The sequence below is a fragment of the Brassica oleracea genome, chromosome C8 (assembly GCF_000695525.1).
Source record: "Brassica oleracea var. oleracea cultivar TO1000 chromosome C8, BOL, whole genome shotgun sequence".
NCBI classification, from domain to species: domain Eukaryota; kingdom Viridiplantae; phylum Streptophyta; class Magnoliopsida; order Brassicales; family Brassicaceae; genus Brassica; species Brassica oleracea.
Window position 1 is genome coordinate 4706925 of NC_027755.1, and position 8986 is coordinate 4715910.

Here is an 8986-nt window from a genome sequence, read left to right on the forward strand (position 1 = left end):
CCACAGTACCAGAAACCCTACAACAACAGCTACAGCAACAACATGAATTATGGAAGTTTCTACTACCAAAAGCCACCGCCGCCTACTCAAGAGAGCAAGATTGAAGAGATGCTCGATAGGGATCTTGAGGCACAACAGCGAATGACAGTGGACTTCAATGGGAAGATAGATTCTGTCTACACCAACCTGAACACAAAGTTTGAGACTTTGAGCACTCATGTGAAGAAGCTGGAGATGAAGGTTGTGCAGACAGGAGATGCTGTTAAGAGGCAGAAATTTTCGACAAGAGGAGTAGGGGATGATGTGATGAAACACCACGTGAATGCCATCATTGAGGATGATTTTTGGCAAGTGGTGAAGGAAGAGAAGCTGCAAGAAGGAGATTTCGAGGCAGAAAGTTTGATGAGTTTTGGCGGATCGCAATGGTGTCGATCGACGCCAGACCTCGAACATCGATCGACTGGAACTCCAAAGCATCGATCGACGACGCCTACGGAGTCACCCGCGTCTTGCAATGCCGTGAAGATTCTAACTCACGAGGAGTTCGCAGCAAAACACCCACATCCACCCAGCCCTGATAAAGTCAGAATCGCTCGACGAGCTGATACCTCCATCGATCGACACGGAGAATCCTCCATCGATCGACACTCAGAGGCTGCCATTGATCGACAACCTCCAGTGCCTATCGATCGACGAACACCTATTACCTACCGAGTACAGATGCCAAAGATAGATGTTGCACGACTTAATGCACTCAGGCCCAAACCCAAACCTTCAGAATACCCACCAGAGCCCGTTAGGACACCTTCAAATGATGGAGAAGATCCTATGGAAGAGGATAGGGTTCCTACTATAAGAACCCTAAGGAGAAGAAAGGAAAAAGTGGCGAAACATCTAAAAAGGGGGGCCAATGATAAGGAAAAGGAATGTTTCCGGAAGAGAGTCTTCAGGATTCCTATATATAAGCCATTCGAGGATGCTTATTATACCCACAGATTATGGATGTTCTTCAGAGAAACCAGAGAGAAAGAAGAAGACATCAGGAGAATGTTCTGTGAAGCTAGAGAAAAGATGAGGATGAGGATTACATTGAAGACGAAGAGTGATCCTGTGCAATTTGCAATACCATGCATGGTGAAGAGTATTGAGTTCCCAAATGCCTTGTGCGACACAGGAGCATCAGTCAGCATCCTACCTAGGGTGATGGCAGACCATCTGGGTCTGCAGGTGGAGCCTTCGCAGGAATTGTTCACTTTTGTGGATTGTTCCCAGAAGAACTCTGGAGGAATTGTGAGAGACCTAGAGGTGAAGATTGGTAATGCCCTAGTTCCAGTTGATTTCCATGTCTTGGACATCAAGTTAAACTGGAACTCTTCTCTACTACTTGGGAGAGCTTTCTTGTCAACAGTGGGAGCAGTGTGCAACTTGCAAACCAACCAGTTGTGTCTAACACTCATCGATCCGAAAGCCCACTACGACCCTATACCAGTCAAGACGCCACAGACGATCTCCAGAAGAATCAATGATCCAGGAATCATTGCAGCTGGCCACTGGGGAGAGGATTACGAGACAGATTACTCGGCGTCGATCGAGACTCACACAGCAACATCGATCGACAGTGGTCATCAGATATCGACCGACAAACGACAGGAAGAATCGGTCGATAGTCATCCAGATGATTGGGAGAACGACTACTACAATCCCGCTATTGCAGCACACACCAGACAACACATGCATACAGAAGAGTATGATGAAGACTATGAGGAGGAATGAGCTACTGAGTACAGAGCCATCCTTGACGAGGAAGATAAACTATTACATCATTCCTCCTGGAAAAGGAATGCACCATCGATCGACGTGACAAGTTGGGCATCGATCGACACTCAACCTCATCAACGATACCGAAAACAAGCATCGACCGATACTACCTACTATAAATTGATCGACACTAAAGTCAACCGTGCATAAGAAAGAGGCTACTCCATTGGCAGTTGGGCAGATGTACACCACCACGAAAGCTTTGCAGTAGAAAAAGCAACCTACGCACCATGAGCAGATAATTTACGAGACAGTTTCACAGACGAGGAGCTGCTCAACATGCAAAAAACCGATGGAACAGATCAGATTCGAGCATAAGCTGATTGGGAAAGAACTCGTTTCAGCCCTCCGATCGACAGAGCAATCTGCCCATCGATCAACACTCACCACCAACAATCGATCGACAACAACAATGCAACATCGATCGCCAAACGTCCAATACCAAACACCACTGTAAGCGAAAGAGATAAATTTGATCACCAGTTTCTAACTCTAGATGAATTTGGTATTTTCAGGGACCCTGATGGCTACGCAAAAGCAATGGACGGCCGCACACTACACGTATCTCGGGAAGATATCGCAGATATCCTTCAGACAGCCAATGAGGCAGACAATCTGTTCATGCATCCCCGCATCAATCCAGAACAGAAGGCCACAAAAGAGTTCTATGACACAGCTGGTGGAATAGACAACAACTTCATACAAAATCTCGCCATCCAACTCAAACATCGATCGACGTTTCCGTCCCAACATCGGTCGACAGATAGCAAGAATTCGGCAGAAGAGCTTATGATCTCTATGGTATCAGGAAATTTTACTGGGAAGAGAAAGATGAGTATGGAGTCTATAAAGATGATCGGAGATACGCCAGAGATCTAGATGGAAACACCATTCGTCTTCACAACACGGATATCAGAAGAGTTCTGGAAAGAGCTTCAAGAGATGAGCCAAGCTACATATGTCTTCATGAACATGCGAACCTGTTCACACAGACAAAGCTGGTACCAGAGATCTACACCAAGGACGAGATCAATGAGATGTTCTATGGAGTCTGTCGAGAACACGAGAAGAACAAAGAAGCTTTCCAGATGAAGCTTGATGGTGTCTACTATCCATTGAATGATAGTATCAGTTGGTTCACTACTTGCATGGAGGAGATGAAGCAAAACATAGCCATAATTCAGCACGCGACCGACGTTGCTCGACCTCCATCGATCGACAGAAGATGACCCCCATCGATCGACAACCCCATGCCATCATCGATCGACGACAGTCCACCACGCCCACATATGAAGAAGTCTCAAAAAGATTTTCACACCAGGGAGGAGATATATCAGTTGGTAGAAGAGATCTATAGAGCTCTGGAAACTACAGAGGAGAGGCTCGATGGGAGATGGGAGGACATCTATTTCCCAATGCATCTTAGCATCCGTGCTTTGACATCCAAGATTGAAGCTCTACAGAAGGAATTGGTGGAGATTCAGAGTTACATTGCCCGTCGACCAGAAGCATCATTATCAATCGACAGACGCACCAACATATCGACCGACATTCACCATCAAACATCGGTCGACGACACTACAAACCGAGGCCGGCTAGTACCAAAGATGACATCAGACATGTCCGACACACATTACTATGGAGAGGAGATCTCAGCTGCTACTTACGCCACACTTAGGAGACATCAGTTCAACCTGGAGAATCTTGAAGAAAGATTGCAGAGGATGGAAAACCCAACAGTAACAATGAAAGAAAAATGGCGTAGAGGGGATGAAGCTATAAGAGAATTCACTGGTACATGGTTCAGCAAGCGCAAAGATGAGATGGATACTTGTTTTCCAACAAGTCCCAGTTCTCAACATTACTAGCCAAATCACCTCCAAAGTCAAGCTAAATGACTATAACAAAGCGCTGAGTGGGAGGCAACCCACTATTAGGTAATATTCATTAAGCTTTTATTAATATACTATTTATGTTGGTTTTTAATTATTGCAGGTCATAAAACAAAAGAAGAATCGAGTAGACGATTGCCATCAATATCGACCGACGCGAAACTGTCGACGCCAATCGACATGGCCTTACCTACATCGACCGACATAAGCATCATTACATCGGTCGACATTCATTCCAGTCTGGTATATCGTTCTTACTTGTTACATTGAGTCCTTATGATTTATTTCTCACCATAACTCCGACTGAGTTTACACAGGGGACAGTGTCGTTTAAGTCTGGGGGGAGGTTTACTGATATTTATTTACTTATTAGTCTTACTAAAATGTTTTCAAAAGTTAAGTTATTATTGAGTCAAGAAGGGGATTATGAACTTTTAGATTTTGCTAGATATATAACCACTCTTCAGCACCATTCTAGACTTACTGATTGCAGATAGTACTAAAGATACTAAAGTGGATCAACCTGTCAACTATCCACTCTTGCTAAGATTGTTTTGAAGGAACCAAAGCTGACCTCCAACACTAAACTTGACACAACTGCTTGTCATGGGGCTTGGTATGCATGGGATCGGATTCTTTAAACAAGTATGGAAGGTAAAGCCTTGTGTATATAGATTTATCACCCTTTCTCTCTCTATTTTCAAAATTATAGATAGAAATTTTTTTTTATTACAATTATTATATATATAAAGATTTATTAGGAAGGAATTCGAACATGATTTGGTGGCTACAACCATTAAGGCTTGCTTCATAAGAATTTCATAGATAAAGGAATATAACAGGACTTGGTGGTTACAACCATTAAGGCTTGCTTCACAAACAATCTTAGGATATAGGTCAAAAAGAAGTTAACAACACTTAGTGGCAACCACTATTAAGGCTTGATTCATGGAAGCATGTCCAATCTTGGTCAATGATCTTGCTAATGTAAGCAGACTTTGACTAGGAGAGAAAATTAGTAGAGAGAGAGGATAGGAACTAATGTTTACCTGCAGGTCCAGATTTTACTAATAATTATTATATTATAGAGTCTATTTATTATATTTATAAGATCAGGAGTGTTTTGGAGATAAGTGATGATTTTGGAGCATTTTGGAGATATTTGGAGCAAGCACCCGAGATGACCTTCGAGCTCGACCATCGGTCGATATTGGAGAGGAATAATCGATCGATACTCACATCTGTGTATCGATCGACAGCTAAGCGCGCAGAAAGCCTGTTTGGTCACAGCCGACTTGAAGTCCAAGTCTTTACCAAGATTACCCCTGACGAGTTTTACACTAATTATATAAACTTTTCCGCCATGTTAGAGGCAAGGTGTGCTTTTCGAGTTTTATTATTTTCACGGCAAAGGTTTTTAGGATTTTGATAGATTGGAGAGAAGCTCCAAAGTTATAATTTGTGATTGGAACTCCATTAATATCTATTTACTATTCTAATGAACTTTTTATACTTAACTGTTTTTGCGAATTGCTTAGCCATGTCTGAGTAGTTCCATTGTTAGATTTTAGGGTTTAAATAGGTTAGGAGGGATTAGCCCCAACTATAGATTGCTGAGTTGTGATAATCATCTTTAGGACTGTTCATTAATGCATGTGTCTAGATTAGCTACCTAGAACCTGCCCTTGGATTGATTGATAAAAGCGAGAGCTTTATTCTCATCCTGAAAACATTCTAATAGAACTATGTTTTTTGCTATGAAAAAGGCGAGAGCTGATCTAGTGAGCTTAGTAAGCTATTATTCAACCCGCGCATAAAGCTTGACTATAGCGCGTCGATCGATATCACACTTGAATAATCGATCGACGGAGCAAAAGGTGTATCGATCGATATCCCTATAGAATTATCGATCGACACTTTCTATTGATCAAAATACGACAGTTGAGATCAATAGATCTAGTTAATAGACAAGTCCAAACATTGCGAACGCTGATGGATTTGTTGACTAAGTAGTTGAGCTTTACATTATCATGCATGCAACTCATTAGGCATCTGTAGGATTATAATCCCAAGTTTCATGAATAAAAACCCTAAGTCTAACTATTTCCTTTTTAAGCAACAAAACCTCAAACCAGCTATTGAACAAATACTTGTTCAATATAAAACTGCAAATTTATATTTAAAAACTCTAAAACCATCTTGCTTAACAAATCATATTAGATTTCCTAGGTTCCCTAAGAGCAACCCCGACTCCTACGCCGATACTCCTTTCACGGATGAGATCACCTTGATTGAGATGCCCATGAAGTTTTCTTTTCCCAGCATAAAGGCGTATGATGGCACCACTGATCCGGACGACAACGTCGCCCAATACAGACAAAGGATGCTCGTCGTAGCACTCCCAAAGGGGTCACGCAAAGCTACCATGTGCAAAGGTTTCGGCTCCACTCTGACCGGACCCGCTCTGCAATGGTATATCAACTTACCCTCCAGGTCCATAGCCTCCTTTGCGGTTCTCAGCGACAAGTTTGTGGAGCAATTCGCAAGCAGCAGGGACCTGGAGAAAACCTCCAACAGCCTCTACGAAATCCTCCAGCACCGAGCGGAACCCCTGCAAGGCTACATAGCCCGCTTCAATCAAGAGAAGGTGGCTATCCCCGAATGCAGTATCCCCACTGCTATCTCTGCTTTCAAGAGAAGTCTGCTCCCCGACGGAGACCTCTACAAGGAGCTGACCAAATATCAGTGCAAAACCATTAAAGACGTCCTATCTCGAGCCTGGGCGCAGGTCAAATGGGAGGAAGACGTCGCCAACCGGGCCAAAGCACAGCAAAAGCCAGATCCCAAAATGATCAGACCAGACCGAACCGAGCGAGACGAGAAACCCTCTAAAAGATCAGCTAGGGACTCCGGAAATCGAAACAGGGTCAGGTACCAGAATCGGCCGATCGAGAAGGCAGAAGGGATGGCAGTGTCCACGTGGCCAGACATCTCTCACCTCTCCGTCTCAAGTCCGGAGCTGATCAATGTTCTGAGGCGGATGGGCCAACTAGTCAAATGGCCTCAGAAGATGAAAGCACCCGACTCTTTTCGGAACCCTGGTTTCTGGTGCGACTTCCATCGAGACCACGGTCACAAAACTGAGGACTGCATCGCATTAAAGATCGAGGTCAACGAACTGCTTAGGAACGGGCACCTCAGGGAGTTCCTTTCCGAGAAGGCCAAGAGCCATCTGAGGACTGCATCGCATTAAAGATCGAGGTCAACGAACTGCTTAGGAACGGGCACCTCAGGGAGTTCCTTTCCGAGAAGGCCAAGAGCCATCTAAGCAAGGAGACGACGGGTAAGCCTAGTGAAGCTGCTCTCGTCTCGCCACCGCGACAGGACTGAGTGATCCATGTCATTTCGGGCGGTTTGGAAATTAGCGGCATAAGCCATGCAGCTGCAGAGAAAAGCACTCAGAACGCCAAGCACGGCCTGGAGGCGGCCAAGCCAAAATGCCTGCTCCTAGGAACATACGAGATAAGCTTCACGGCCAAGCAGCAGGAGAAAGTCCTCACCCCGCATCATGACGCCCTGGTTATCTCGCTCACTGTAGCGAACTGCCTGGTAAAAAGGATACTGGTAGATAATGGAAGCTCTGGCAACATCATCTTCCAGGCCGCATACAAGGACCTAGGGCTGGAGGAAGGCGCTCTAACTCGGAGGGTAACCCCCTTATAGGGTTCAGCGGGGAAGTCAAACAAACCGCCAGGGAGATAACCCTCCCCGTATACACCGAATGAATCAACATGTCAACCAAGTTCCTCGTGGTCGACTGCGACTCGTCTTACAACATGATTCTAGGACGGCCCTGGATTCACGGAATGGGGGCCGTCCCCTCGACTCTTCATCAAATGGTGAAATTTCCTACACCCTGGGGCATAAAGGCGATTAGAGGAGATCAGGAATATTTCCGCTCCTACTATCAGACCACTCTGAAGGGAAAGACCAAGGTCTTATAGCAATTACAGAACAAACCTCTGGCTCGTCACACCGAGGAACCGGAGGTAGAGGAAATGGACGAGGTGCCATTAGCCGAAGGAGATCAGACCCGACATCTCAAGATCGGTTCCAAGCTAACTCCGACTGCTTCGCTTGGTCCCACGCAGATATGCCTGGGATCGATCCGGAGATCATCATGCACAAGCTGCAGGTGGATCCCCTACATCAACCCGTCAGACAAAAGAGACGGAAGTTTGCCCCCGAGAGAGACGCGATCATCAACGATGAAGTCAAAATCCTGCTCGGCGCGGGGTTCAAAAGCTAACGGGAAGGATGGCAGCCTTGAGCAGGTTCATCTCCAGACTCTCCGACAAATCTTACGCCTTTTTTGGAACTCTCAAGAATCCGAAGGATTCCCAGTGGACGGGAGAATGCAAATCCGCTCTCCAAGAGCTAAAATCGTATCTCACCACTCCTCCTCTCCTGTCCAAACCACTACTCGGTGAAGTCCTGTTGTTATATCTGGCGGTCTCCGAACACGCCGTGAGCGCCGTCTTAGTTCGCGAGGAGGAAAACAAGCAGCTTCCAATCTATTACGTAAGCAAGACTCTCCTAGACGTGGAGACCCGCTATAGCCACCTAGAAAAGCTGGGCTTAGCCCTGATAGTCGCCGCTCATAAGCTTCGACCCTATTTCCAGGCTCATCCAATCGTGGTTGTTACCTCCTTCCCTGTAAAATTGGTCCTCCATAAACCTGAAGTCTCGGGACGCCTAGCCAAATGGGCCGTGGAACTAGGGGAGTAGGATGTAATATTTCGACCCGCCACGGCTATAAAGTCACAGGTCCTAGCAGACTTCGTGGCTGAATTTTCCCCTGCCTTGCTCCCAGCTCTGGAGAAGGAGGTACGCCTTCGAGGCGAAAGTAAGGAAGAGGGAGAATGGATCCTACACGTTGATGGATCCAGAAACGTCAGAGGAGCTGGAGTAGGGATAGTGCTTCCCTCGCCAACAGGGAACACAGCCTCAAGGGTAGTGAGATGCAACTTCAAAGCAACCAACAATGAAAGCGAGTATGAGGCCCTAATCACAGGTGTGGGAACCGAAATTCGCAAAGTCGATTTCCGTTTAAATTAGGAAACTAGGAAAACCCTAATTTCCCAGAGGTCCTGAAGATCTGTTAATACCACACGCTAAGCAATCAGAACACGAGATATCAACGACAAAGTACAAAAATCGTGAAAAGAGAGCAAAATAGATCTTATTCCGAATCCGTGTTTGAGCGTTACAACAAG